Here is a 14397-nt window from a genome sequence, read left to right on the forward strand (position 1 = left end):
ATATATTATAAATGTTACAATGTATGATTTAATGCATGATTGTGAATTTCATGAGTAATTTAAAATATGTTGATATTTTAAATATATGAAATTGGATAAGCATGATGCATGACATTACTTATGTAAATATATTTTGTTATATTTAAATTAATGTCTTGTGTATACTTGATTGATTTTCATATATTTTTTTAATATAATTGTTATATTAATAAAGATGAAAATTAATTTGCATTGTGCATATTACATCCATAGTTTAATATAATTGTTATATTAATGTAATGTATGCATGTAATGTGGTTTTATTTAATTATAATTTGATTTTAATTATTTAAACCATAGTATAGGGCTAATTAACTAATTTTATAATAGTTATAAAATTTAATAATTAGAAACCGTCAACCTATAATAAAAAGTTGCATTCAAACATAGGATTTTAGGATTAATTTGTTTTAATTTTGAATTGTTTAAAATTAAATAGATCTAAGATCACATTAATTCTAATAAGATTAGAATTAAGTATTATTTTAGTTTAATGAAACTAAGTAGGACAAATAGGACTTAAGGTTATAAGGGAACTCCACGGGTAAAGTTCTGGCTGGGGGTACTTAAGTTGAATGTTTACGGAACACCTCCTACCTGGAAACTGACCCGTAACCGACGTTGAATTAACCTTACTCTTATTAGCATAAGATGTCACTAGGTAAATTAAATGGTTTAATACACCTAGAAACTTTAGTGTAAAGTTTTATTATAAGTGTTATAATAAGAATAGACTTAGATTCATTTAGTCGGAATTTAGCTAAGTACAACTAAACCCTAAATTAATAGAACATTTTAGTGGGAGAAAAATGGTGTATATGATTGTAACGTCCAACAAATTCGATTTTTTTTGTGCATTGTCATTAATATTTAAGTGTGGTTATGGAAATTTTAAATTTATTGGAAGAACCTTACCATTTTGATTTCTCGAGTAATTAAGGTTGGGAATCCTTATTTTGTTTAAGATAATAAGTATTTTTTTATTATCTTTATTGGAAATAATTGGGGAAGCCTTTATTAAACTAAAGTTGGTTGTTTTTTTGGTGAGATTTGGGGAGAGAGAGAAGGTGGTTGTTTTGGGTTTTTAAAAGGAAAAGGAAAAGAATTATCTTCTTATAAAGCTGCGTTGGGACCCGTGCATAAGAAGAACAAAAAAAAAAAGAGAGAGGAGCAATTAAAGATTTAAACCCTAGCCGCCGAAACCCTAGCCGCCGACCCGCGCCGCCGCCTTCGCCACCCGTTCAAGCACCAGCGCTTGGGAGCCAGCCGCAGTAGGAGCCGAACCACCCTTCCAGCCGCGTCGGACGAGTCAAGCCACCGCACGCCTAGGAATAGTTATGCACGCCGCGCCGTGTCTGCAGCCGGAACTCGTCGCGCCGCTTCGATCTGAGGAAGAGCAGCCGAGCCGTGTCGCGTCGCTCCGATCAAGCGCTGAGGAGCCGCAGCCGATCCGTCAGCCAGTTGTGTCCGCAACGCCGTCGTTCACACGCCCAGCCACGTCGCGCCGCTTAGATCCGAGGCAGCGCAGCCGGAACGTCCGTCAGCCAGCCGTCGCGCCGTTGCGCCGACTGAAATCCAGCAGCCAACGCCTCGTGCGTCTCCAACCGTCGAACCCGAACCCGGAACCGTTCCACGCTCGCTCGCCCGAACCCGAAACCGAACCCGCGTCCGTGCCCACACGTGCCCAGCCCTCTCCGCGTGCAAGCCGCGCCGCGCCGCCTGCACCGCAAGCCGAGCCGCGCCTCTTGGCTCTCGCAAGCCGAGCCGCACGCGCAAGATCCCTGCGCCAAGCCGAGCTGAGCCGATCCCTGTTCTCTTTCCAGCCGAGCCGCCGAGCCTAATTTGGCTCCTTCCACCTAATTTTTGGTAATTAAATTAATTATTTTGGCATTACCCAGTAAGACTCAATGTTTTGGACACTAATTAATTTAATTTGGAACTAAATTAAATTATTTTCCTTAAGGGACGTCTTGGACCAAGTAACTGCTGCAGCGTGGGATTTCTTCAGTAGGGGCTCGAGCACTGCAACCTCTTTCTAGGGTAAGCCATTTCAAATGAGTCTTGAACCGTTAGTCGTTGGTGACCTAATTACGAATTTTGGCGTATTAAACAGTTAGGACCTCGTCGCTTGGGAAGCATACTGCCTTGCGGTTAGGACTCGTCAAGTAAATCTCCAGGTAAGAGATTCTACTACTAGCTCCATGTTTAGAATTATGAGATCACGTATACCTTCAATTGTGCATGTTGAGGACTAGACTGCACGATGCATGAAATAAATGATAGTATGATGCAAATGATGATATAGTTATATTATAGCATGTTGTTGTGATAACGAGAACTGTTATGGCTGTACGACGGGTGTCGAGATGGAGAGTGTAATGATGATTTATCTGTAATGTTATATGATGACGCCATGTGTATGTATACTACGATTAGGGTACCTGTTAGCTTAACCTGTTAGAGTCGTACCTGCATGGGTGTCCTTCGGGATCACCACCTATTTAGGACTGCGCGGTCCGACGGGACACCAGTCTAGCATGGATATAGATATGACTCGAGTGACTCGACGGGGTCCTCGCATCCCGATTGTCCTAGGCGTCCCCCGGGGCACCGAAGACCAGAGTTACGTTCCTACGGGAGCGCATGTTGCACGTGTTCGGGAACGTGCCAGAGATTGGGTACCAGTTACAGGACTCTGACAGGAAGTTAACAGGCACCTAGTGGGACTAGTAGTGGGTCCCTTCCTGAGTATTTTATACTCACTCTCTTCATGTCATGTTTTCAGGTAGAGGACGAGGCAAGGGCAAAGGCAAGCTGGCGAGCGACCCGAAGTGACCGTGGCGAGCCATAGAGACTTCTGCTTCCGCTTATCCTTGTTTTTTTGACTCTAGTACCTGAGTTTGAGTATTCTTCATTACTTACCATCTTTTATGTAGATAGGGCCCGAGTAGGACTTTAGAACGCATTTCATTTTTTTGCATAACTACCTTGTTTGAATTTTCATAAATAAAATTTCTCAAACCTTATGCGTTTTACTAAATTTTATGACTTAAACCACTTGTTCTATATTTAGTAATGACTTCGATTCAGTATAAGGAGTTGGGTCGTTACAGTTGGTATCAGAGCACAGTGTTTTAGGTTCTGTAGACTGACCTACGATGTAAGTCATTGTTTTGTTTTGGTTTTACTTCACCCTATGGCTATACGGTCCTTCGGCACTCGCTAGGTATGTCTAAAGCCTTGTTAATGTTAAGATTACAATTTTGCCTGATTAGTCTAGACCTAGAGATAGGGTGTTAAGTTCTTGTGGTGAAAAGTTTTGTTGGTGAATTTTAGGGAGAATGCCGCCACGTAGAGGTGCACGCCGAGGAGGTGGTAGGGGAGGCAGAGGAGCCGGTCGTGGCCAGCCGGAGGCGCAACCTGCTGCACCGGCGGTCGACCCTAACGCACCGGTCACCCAGGCGGATCTCGCCGCGATGGAGCAGCGTTATCAGGACATGCTGCAAGCTGCTTTGGCGCCTTTCCTCGCCGCCCAGCAGAACCAGGCCGCCCCTGTTCAGGCCCAGGCCGTCGCTCCTCCAGCCCCTGAGGAAGCGCAACCCGTACCAGTTCAACTGTCGGCCGAGACTAAACACTTACAGGACTTTAGGAAGTATAATCCTAAGACCTTTGACGGATCCATGGACAACCCCACAAAGGCCCAAATGTGGTTGACGTCCATAGAGACTATCTTCCGGTACATGAAGTGCCCAGAAGACCAGAAGGTGCAGTGTGCAGTCTTCTTCTTGGAGGATAGGGGCACTGCCTGGTGGGAGACCGCTGAGAGAATGCTGGGGGGTGACGTCAGCAAGATAACTTGGGAGCAGTTCAAGGAGAACTTCTATGCTAAGTTCTTCTCTGCCAATGTGAAGCACGCCAAGCTGCAAGAATTCCTAAACTTGGAGCAAGGCGACATGACGGTGGAGCAGTACGACGCCGAGTTCGATATGCTGTCCCGCTTTGCTCCCGATATGGTAAGGGATGAGGCTGCCAGGCTGGAGAAATTCGTTAGAGGACTCAGGCTAGACCTTCAGGGCATTGTCCGAGCTCTCCGGCCAGCCACGCATGCTGATGCACTACGTATAGCACTGGATTTGAGCCTGCTTGAGAGAGCCGATTCGTCTAAGGCTGCCGGCAGAGGGTCAGCCTTGGGACAGAAGAGAAAGGTGGAGACGCAGCCTGACGTAGTACCGCAGCGAACTCTGAGGTCAGAAGGAGTCTTTCAGAGACACCGACGGGAGCTTGCAGCAGCCGGGAGGACTCTGAGAGAGCTACCCGCTTGTACTACTTGTGGGAGAGTCCACGGAGGTCATTGCTTGGCTGGAAGTGGAGTCTGCTTCAGGTGCAGACAGCCGGGGCACACTGCTGATGTGTGTCCTCGGAAACCCTTTGAGACGACACCGCCCCATCCTTCTGCTTCCCAGCAGGGGAGAGTTTTCGCCACTACCCGGCAGGAGGCCGAGCGAGCTGGTACAGTGGTGACAGGTACGCTCCCAATTTTGGGGCATTATGCTTTTGTGCTATTTGACTCTGGGTCATCCCACTCGTTTATATCCTCTGTTTTCGTTCAGCATGTGGGTTTGGAGGTAGAACCTTTGGGTAGTGTTTTGTCGGTTTCTACTCCATCTGGGGAGGTCCTGTTGTCCAAAGAACAAATAAAGGCATGTCGGGTAGAGATAGCGAATCGTATGTTAGACGTGACCTTGCTAGTGTTAGACATGCAGGATTTTGACATGATACTAGGCATGGATTGGCTGTCAGCCAACCATGCAAATATAGACTGTTTTGGCAAGGAAGTTGTCTTTAACCCTCCCTCCGGGGCTAGTTCCAAATTCAGGGGGGCAGGCATGGTATGTACACCCAAGGTCATCTCAGCCATGAAGGCTAGTAAACTACTCAGCCAGGGTACTTGGGGCATCTTGGCAAGCGTAGTGGATATTAGAGAGCCAGAAGTTTCCCTATCTTCCGAACCAGTGGTAAGGAAGTACCCTGAAATTTTCCCAGACGAACTCCCAGGACTTCCGCCTCCCAGAGAGGTAGACTTCGCCATCGAGTTAGAGCCGAGCACTGCCCCTATCTCGAGGGCCCCTTACAGAATGGCTTCAGCCGAGCTAAAAGAGTTGAAGGTCCAGTTACATGAGTTGCTGGACAAAGGCTTCATCCGGCCCAGTGTGTCACCTTGGGGAGCCCCAGTATTGTTCGTGAAGAAGAAGGATGGGTCGATGCGCCTTTGTATTGACTACCGAGAGCTGAACAAGGTGACAGTTAAAAACCGCTACCCCTTGCCCAGGATTGATGACCTGTTCGATCAGTTGCAGGGAGCCACTGTCTTTTCCAAGATCGACCTGCGATCAGGCTATCACCAGTTGAGGATTAGGGACGGTGATATTCCCAAGACGGCCTTTCGTTCGAGGTACGGACATTACGAGTTCATTGTGATGTCTTTCGGCTTGACTAACGCTCCTGCAGTGTTCATGGATTTGATGAACAGGGTGTTTAAGGATTTTCTAGACTCGTTCGTCATAGTCTTCATTGATGACATCTTGATTTACTCTAAAACTGAGGCTGAGCACGAGGAGCACTTGCACCAGGTTTTGGAGACTCTTCGAGCCAACAAGTTGTATGCCAAGTTCTCCAAGTGTGAATTCTGGTTAAGGAAGGTGACGTTTCTTGGCCACGTGGTTTCCAGTGAGGGAGTTTCAGTGGACCCAGCAAAGATTGAAGCGGTGACCAACTGACCTCGACCGTCCACGGTTAGTGAAATTCGAAGTTTTCTGGGCTTGGCAGGTTACTACAGGAGGTTCGTGGAAGACTTCTCACGTATAGCCAGCCCGTTGACCCAGTTGACCAGGAAGGGAACCCCTTTTGTCTGGAGCCCAACATGCGAGAGTAGCTTTCAGGAGCTCAAGCAGAAGCTAGTGACTGCACCAGTCCTGACAGTGCCCGATGGGTCGGGAAACTTTGTGATCTATAGCGATGCCTCCAAGAAGGGACTGGGCTGTGTCCTGATGCAGCAAGGTAAGGTAGTTGCTTATGCCTCCTGCCAGTTGAAGATTCATGAGCAGAACTACCCTGCCCACGACTTGGAGTTGGCAGCTGTAGTCTTTGCACTGAAGATATGGAGGCACTACCTGTACGGTGAGAAGATACAGATTTACACCGACCATAAGAGCCTGAAGTACTTCTTCACTCAGAAGGAGTTGAACATGAGGCAGAGGAGGTGGCTCGAGTTGGTGAAAGACTATGACTGCGAGATCCTGTACCACCCAGGTAAAGCAAATGTAGTGGCTGACGCGCTGAGTAGGAAGGTTGCACATTCAGCAGCGCTAATCACCAAGCAGACCCCCTTACTCAGGGATTTTGAGAGGGCCGAGATTGCAGTCTCAGTAGGTGAGGTTACCGCACAGTTGGCTCAGTTGTCAGTTCAGCCAACCTTGAGGCAAAAGATCATCGCTACTCAGCTGAATGATCCTTACTTGGCCGAGAAGCGTCGTATGGTAGAGACAGGGCAAGGTGAAGACTTCTCCATATCCTCTGACGATGGCCTTATGTTTGAGGGACGCCTGTGTGTGCCGGAAGACAGCGCAGTTAAGACGGAGCTTTTGACTGAGGCTCACAGTTTCCCGTTTACCATGCACCCTGGGAGTATGAAGATGTACCAGGACTTAAGGAGTGTCTATTGGTGGAGGGGCATGAAGAGGGAAGTGGCAGACTTTGTCAGCAGGTGCTTGGTGTGCCAGCAGGCGAAGGCACCTAGACAGTGTCCAGCCGGGTTGTTGCAACCCTTGAGTGTGCCAGGGTGGAAGTGGGAGAGTGTGTCGATGGATTTTATTACGGGACTGCCCAAGACCCTAAAGGGCTATACGGTGATCTGGGTTGTTGTCGACAGACACACGAAGTCGGCCCATTTCGTGCCAGGGAAATCCACTTACACTGCCAGTAAGTGGGGGCAGTTATATATGACAGAGATTGTGAGACTACATGGAGTACCCGTATCCATCATTTCAGACAGAGACGCTCGTTTCACATCGAAGTTCTGGAAAGGACTTCAACTTGCATTAGGTACGAGGTTGGACTTCAGCACGACATTCCACCCTCAGACTGATGGTCAGACAGAGAGAGTGAACCAGATTTTGGAAGATATGCTGCGGGCCTGCGTGCTAGAGTTTTCAGGAAGTTGGGACTCTCATCTGCATCTGATGGAGTTTGCCTATAATAACAGCTACCAGGCTACTATCAGTATGGCACCGTTCGAGGCTCTGTATGGCAAGTGCTGTAGATCCCCTGTCTGCTGGGGCGAGGTTGGAGAGCAGAGGATGCTAGGCCCCGAGTTAGTGCAGACTACCAACACAGCCATACAGAAGATCCGAGCTCGTATGTTGACAGCACAGAGCAGACAGAAGAGTTATGCTGATGTACGACGTAAGGACCTCGAGTTTGAAGTGGGAGACATGGTCTTTCTGAAGGTAGCACCTATGAAGGGTGTTCTGAGGTTCGTGAAGAAGGGGAAGCTGAGTCCACGCTTCGTAGGGCCGTTTGAGATACTGGAGCGGATTGGCCCCGTGGCTTATCGCTTGGCGCTACCCCCATCTTTTGCTGCAGTGCACGACGTATTCCATATCTCCATGCTGAGGAAATATGTCGCAGACCCAACACATGTGGTGGACTTCGAGCCACTATAGATTAGCGAGAACTTGAGCTACGAAGAGCAGCCTGTCGAGGTCCTAGCAAGGGAGGTCAAGAAGCTCCGCAGTCGAGAAATTCCACTGGTCAAAATCCTTTGGCAGAACCATGGAGTGGAAGAGGCCACGTGGGAGAAAGAAGAGGACATGAGAGCCCAGTACCCCGAGCTGTTCGAGGATTAGAACTTTCGAGGACGAAAGTTTTCTAAGGAGGGAAGATTGTAACGTCCAACAAATTCGATTTTTTTTGTGCATTGTCATTAATATTTAAGTGTGGTTATGGGAATTTTAAATTTATTGGAAGAACCTTACCATTTTGATTTCTCGAGTAATTAAGGTTGGGAATCCTTATTTTGTTTAAGATAATAAGTATTTTTTTATTATCTTTATTGGAAATAATTGGGGAAGCCTTTATTAAACTAAAGTTGGTTGTTTTTTTGGTGAGATTTGGGGAGAGAGAGAAGGTGGTTGTTTTGGGTTTTTAAAAGGAAAAGGAAAAGAATTATCTTCTTATAAAGCTGCGTTGGGACCCGTGCATAAGAAGAACAAAAAAAAAAAGAGAGAGGAGCAATTAAAGATTTAAACCCTAGCCGCCGAAACCCTAGCCGCCGACCCGCGCCGCCGACTTCGCCGCCCGTTCAAGCACCAGCGCTCGGGAGCCAGCCGCAGTAGGAGCCGAACCACCCTTCCAGCCGCGTCGAACGAGTCAAGCCACCGCACGCCTAGGAATAGTTACGCACGCCGCGCCGTGTCTGCAGCCGGAACTCGTCGCGTCGCTTCGATCTGAGGAAGAGCAGCCGAGCCATGTCGCGTCGCTCCGATCAAGCGCTGAGGAGCCGCAGCCGATCCGTCAGCCAGTTGTGTCCGCAACGCCGTCGTTCACACGCCCAGCCACGTCGCGCCGCTTAGATCCGACGCAGCGCAGCCGGAACGTCCGTCAGCCAGCCGTCGCGCCGACTGAAATCCAGCAGCAAACGCCTCGTGCGCCTCCAGCCGTCGAACCCGAACTCAGAACCGTTCCACGCCCGCTCGCCCGAACCCGAAACCGAACCCGGGTCCGTGCCCACACGTGCCCAGCCCTCTCCGCGTGCAAGCCACGCCGCGCCGCCTGCACCGCAAGCCGAGCCGCGCCTCTTGGCTGTCGCAAGCCGAGCCGCACGCGCAAGATCCCTGCGCCAAGCCGAGCCGAGCCGATCCCTGTTCTCTTTCCAGCCGAGCCGCCGAGCCTAATTTGGCTCCTTCCACCTAATTTTTGGTAATTAAATTAATTATTTTGGCATTACCCACTAAGACTCAATGTTTTGGACACTAATTAATTTAATTTGGAACTAAATTAAATTATTTTCCTTAAGGGACGTCTTGGACCAAGTAACTGCTGCAGCGTGGGATTTCTTCAGTAGGGGCTCGAGCACTGCAACCTCTTTCTAGGGTAAGCCATTTCAAATGAGTCTTGAACCGTTAGTCGTTGGTGACCTAATTACGAATTTTGGCGTATTAAACAGTTAGGACCTCGTCGCTTGGGAAGCATACTGCCTTGCGGTTAGGACTCGTCAAGTAAATCTCCAGGTAAGAGATTCTACTACTAGCTCCATGTTTAGAATTATGAGATCACGTATACCTTCAATTGTGCATGTTGAGGACTAGACTGCACGATGCATGAAATAAATGATAGTATGATGCAAATGATGATATGGTTATATTATAGCATGTTGTTGTGATAACGAGAACTGTTATGGCTGTACGACGGGTGTCGAGATGGAGAGTGTAATGATGATTTATCTGTAATGTTATATGATGACGCCATGTGTATGTATACTACGATTAGGGTACCTGTTAGCTTAACCTGTTAGAGTCGTACCTGCATGGGTGTCCTTCGGGATCACCACCTATTTAGGACTGCGCGGTCCGACGGGACACCAGTCTAGCATGGATATAGATATGACTCGAGTGACTCGACGGGGTCCTCGCATCCCGATTGTCCTAGGCGTCCCCCGGGGCACCGAAGACCAGAGTTACGTTCCTACGGGAGCGCATGTTGCACGTGTTCGGGAACGTGCCAGAGATTGGGTACCAGTTACAGGACTCTGACAGGAAGTTAACAGGCACCTAGTGGGACTAGTAGTGGGTCCCTTCCTGAGTATTTTATACTCACTCTCTTCATGTCATGTTTTCAGGTAGAGGACGAGGCAAGGGCAAAGGCAAGCTGGCGAGCGACCCGAAGTGACCGTGGCGAGCCATAGAGACTTCTGCTTCCACTTATCCTTGTTTTTTTGACTCTAGTACCTGAGTTTGAGTATTCTTCATTACTTACCATCTTTTATGTAGATAGGGCCCGAGTAGGACTTTAGAACGCATTTCATTTTTTTGCATAACTACCTTGTTTGAATTTTCATAAATAAAATTTCTCAAACCTTATGCGTTTTACTAAATTTTATGACTTAAACCACTTGTTCTATATTTAGTAATGACTTCGATTCAGTATAAGGAGTTGGGTCGTTACAGTTGGTATCAGAGCACAGTGTTTTAGGTTCTGTAGACTGACCTACGATGTAAGTCATTGTTTTGTTTTGGTTTTACTTCACCCTATGGCTATACGGTCCTTCGGCACTCGCTAGGTATGTCTAAAGCCTTGTTAATGTTAAGATTACAATTTTGCCTGATTAGTCTAGACCTAGAGATAGGGTGTTAAGTTCTTGTGGTGAAAAGTTTTGTTGGTGAATTTTAGGGAGAATGCCGCCACGTAGAGGTGCACGCCGAGGAGGTGGTAGGGGAGGCAGAGGAGCCGGTCGTGGCCAGCCGGAGGCGCAACCTGCTGCACCGGCGGTCGACCCTAACGCACCGGTCACCCAGGCGGATCTCGCCGCGATGGAGCAGCGTTATCAGGACATGCTGCAAGCTGCTTTGGCGCCTTTCCTCGCCGCCCAGCAGAACCAGGCCGCCCCTGTTCAGGCCCAGGCCGTCGCTCCTCCAGCCCCTGAGGAAGCGCAACCCGTACCAGTTCAACTGTCGGCCGAGACTAAACACTTACAGGACTTTAGGAAGTATAATCCTAAGACCTTTGACGGATCCATGGACAACCCCACAAAGGCCCAAATGTGGTTGACGTCCATAGAGACTATCTTCCGGTACATGAAGTGCCCAGAAGACCAGAAGGTGCAGTGTGCAGTCTTCTTCTTGGAGGATAGGGGCACTGCCTGGTGGGAGACCGCTGAGAGAATGCTGGGGGGTGACGTCAGCAAGATAACTTGGGAGCAGTTCAAGGAGAACTTCTATGCTAAGTTCTTCTCTGCCAATGTGAAGCACGCCAAGCTGCAAGAATTCCTAAACTTGGAGCAAGGCGACATGACGGTGGAGCAGTACGACGCCGAGTTCGATATGCTGTCCCGCTTTGCTCCCGATATGGTAAGGGATGAGGCTGCCAGGCTGGAGAAATTCGTTAGAGGACTCAGGCTAGACCTTCAGGGCATTGTCCGAGCTCTCCGGCCAGCCACGCATGCTGATGCACTACGTATAGCACTGGATTTGAGCCTGCTTGAGAGAGCCGATTCGTCTAAGGCTGCCGGCAGAGGGTCAGCCTTGGGACAGAAGAGAAAGGTGGAGACGCAGCCTGACGTAGTACCGCAGCGAACTCTGAGGTCAGAAGGAGTCTTTCAGAGACACCGACGGGAGCTTGCAGCAGCCGGGAGGACTCTGAGAGAGCTACCCGCTTGTACTACTTGTGGGAGAGTCCACGGAGGTCATTGCTTGGCTGGAAGTGGAGTCTGCTTCAGGTGCAGACAGCCGGGGCACACTGCTGATGTGTGTCCTCGGAAACCCTTTGAGACGACACCGCCCCATCCTTCTGCTTCCCAGCAGGGGAGAGTTTTCGCCACTACCCGGCAGGAGGCCGAGCGAGCTGGTACAGTGGTGACAGGTACGCTCCCAATTTTGGGGCATTATGCTTTTGTGCTATTTGACTCTGGGTCATCCCACTCGTTTATATCCTCTGTTTTCGTTCAGCATGTGGGTTTGGAGGTAGAACCTTTGGGTAGTGTTTTGTCGGTTTCTACTCCATCTGGGGAGGTCCTGTTGTCCAAAGAACAAATAAAGGCATGTCGGGTAGAGATAGCGAATCGTATGTTAGACGTGACCTTGCTAGTGTTAGACATGCAGGATTTTGACATGATACTAGGCATGGATTGGCTGTCAGCCAACCATGCAAATATAGACTGTTTTGGCAAGGAAGTTGTCTTTAACCCTCCCTCCGGGGCTAGTTCCAAATTCAGGGGGGCAGGCATGGTATGTACACCCAAGGTCATCTCAGCCATGAAGGCTAGTAAACTACTCAGCCAGGGTACTTGGGGCATCTTGGCAAGCGTAGTGGATATTAGAGAGCCAGAAGTTTCCCTATCTTCCGAACCAGTGGTAAGGAAGTACCCTGAAATTTTCCCAGACGAACTCCCAGGACTTCCGCCTCCCAGAGAGGTAGACTTCGCCATCGAGTTAGAGCCGAGCACTGCCCCTATCTCGAGGGCCCCTTACAGAATGGCTTCAGCCGAGCTAAAAGAGTTGAAGGTCCAGTTACATGAGTTGCTGGACAAAGGCTTCATCCGGCCCAGTGTGTCACCTTGGGGAGCCCCAGTATTGTTCGTGAAGAAGAAGGATGGGTCGATGCGCCTTTGTATTGACTACCGAGAGCTGAACAAGGTGACAGTTAAAAACCGCTACCCCTTGCCCAGGATTGATGACCTGTTCGATCAGTTGCAGGGAGCCACTGTCTTTTCCAAGATCGACCTGCGATCAGGCTATCACCAGTTGAGGATTAGGGACGGTGATATTCCCAAGACGGCCTTTCGTTCGAGGTACGGACATTACGAGTTCATTGTGATGTCTTTCGGCTTGACTAACGCTCCTGCAGTGTTCATGGATTTGATGAACAGGGTGTTTAAGGATTTTCTAGACTCGTTCGTCATAGTCTTCATTGATGACATCTTGATTTACTCTAAAACTGAGGCTGAGCACGAGGAGCACTTGCACCAGGTTTTGGAGACTCTTCGAGCCAACAAGTTGTATGCCAAGTTCTCCAAGTGTGAATTCTGGTTAAGGAAGGTGACGTTTCTTGGCCACGTGGTTTCCAGTGAGGGAGTTTCAGTGGACCCAGCAAAGATTGAAGCGGTGACCAACTGACCTCGACCGTCCACGGTTAGTGAAATTCGAAGTTTTCTGGGCTTGGCAGGTTACTACAGGAGGTTCGTGGAAGACTTCTCACGTATAGCCAGCCCGTTGACCCAGTTGACCAGGAAGGGAACCCCTTTTGTCTGGAGCCCAACATGCGAGAGTAGCTTTCAGGAGCTCAAGCAGAAGCTAGTGACTGCACCAGTCCTGACAGTGCCCGATGGGTCGGGAAACTTTGTGATCTATAGCGATGCCTCCAAGAAGGGACTGGGCTGTGTCCTGATGCAGCAAGGTAAGGTAGTTGCTTATGCCTCCTGCCAGTTGAAGATTCATGAGCAGAACTACCCTGCCCACGACTTGGAGTTGGCAGCTGTAGTCTTTGCACTGAAGATATGGAGGCACTACCTGTACGGTGAGAAGATACAGATTTACACCGACCATAAGAGCCTGAAGTACTTCTTCACTCAGAAGGAGTTGAACATGAGGCAGAGGAGGTGGCTCGAGTTGGTGAAAGACTATGACTGCGAGATCCTGTACCACCCAGGTAAAGCAAATGTAGTGGCTGACGCGCTGAGTAGGAAGGTTGCACATTCAGCAGCGCTAATCACCAAGCAGACCCCCTTACTCAGGGATTTTGAGAGGGCCGAGATTGCAGTCTCAGTAGGTGAGGTTACCGCACAGTTGGCTCAGTTGTCAGTTCAGCCAACCTTGAGGCAAAAGATCATCGCTACTCAGCTGAATGATCCTTACTTGGCCGAGAAGCGTCGTATGGTAGAGACAGGGCAAGGTGAAGACTTCTCCATATCCTCTGACGATGGCCTTATGTTTGAGGGACGCCTGTGTGTGCCGGAAGACAGCGCAGTTAAGACGGAGCTTTTGACTGAGGCTCACAGTTTCCCGTTTACCATGCACCCTGGGAGTATGAAGATGTACCAGGACTTAAGGAGTGTCTATTGGTGGAGGGGCATGAAGAGGGAAGTGGCAGACTTTGTCAGCAGGTGCTTGGTGTGCCAGCAGGCGAAGGCACCTAGACAGTGTCCAGCCGGGTTGTTGCAACCCTTGAGTGTGCCAGGGTGGAAGTGGGAGAGTGTGTCGATGGATTTTATTACGGGACTGCCCAAGACCCTAAAGGGCTATACGGTGATCTGGGTTGTTGTCGACAGACACACGAAGTCGGCCCATTTCGTGCCAGGGAAATCCACTTACACTGCCAGTAAGTGGGGGCAGTTATATATGACAGAGATTGTGAGACTACATGGAGTACCCGTATCCATCATTTCAGACAGAGACGCTCGTTTCACATCGAAGTTCTGGAAAGGACTTCAACTTGCATTAGGTACGAGGTTGGACTTCAGCACGACATTCCACCCTCAGACTGATGGTCAGACAGAGAGAGTGAACCAGATTTTGGAAGATATGCTGCGGGCCTGCGTGCTAGAGTTTTCAGGAAGTTGGGACTCTCATCTGCATCTGATGGAGTTTG

This window comes from Cucumis melo, chromosome 6 (genome assembly GCF_025177605.1).
Source record: "Cucumis melo cultivar AY chromosome 6, USDA_Cmelo_AY_1.0, whole genome shotgun sequence".
In the NCBI taxonomy this organism is placed as follows: Eukaryota; Viridiplantae; Streptophyta; class Magnoliopsida; order Cucurbitales; family Cucurbitaceae; genus Cucumis; species Cucumis melo.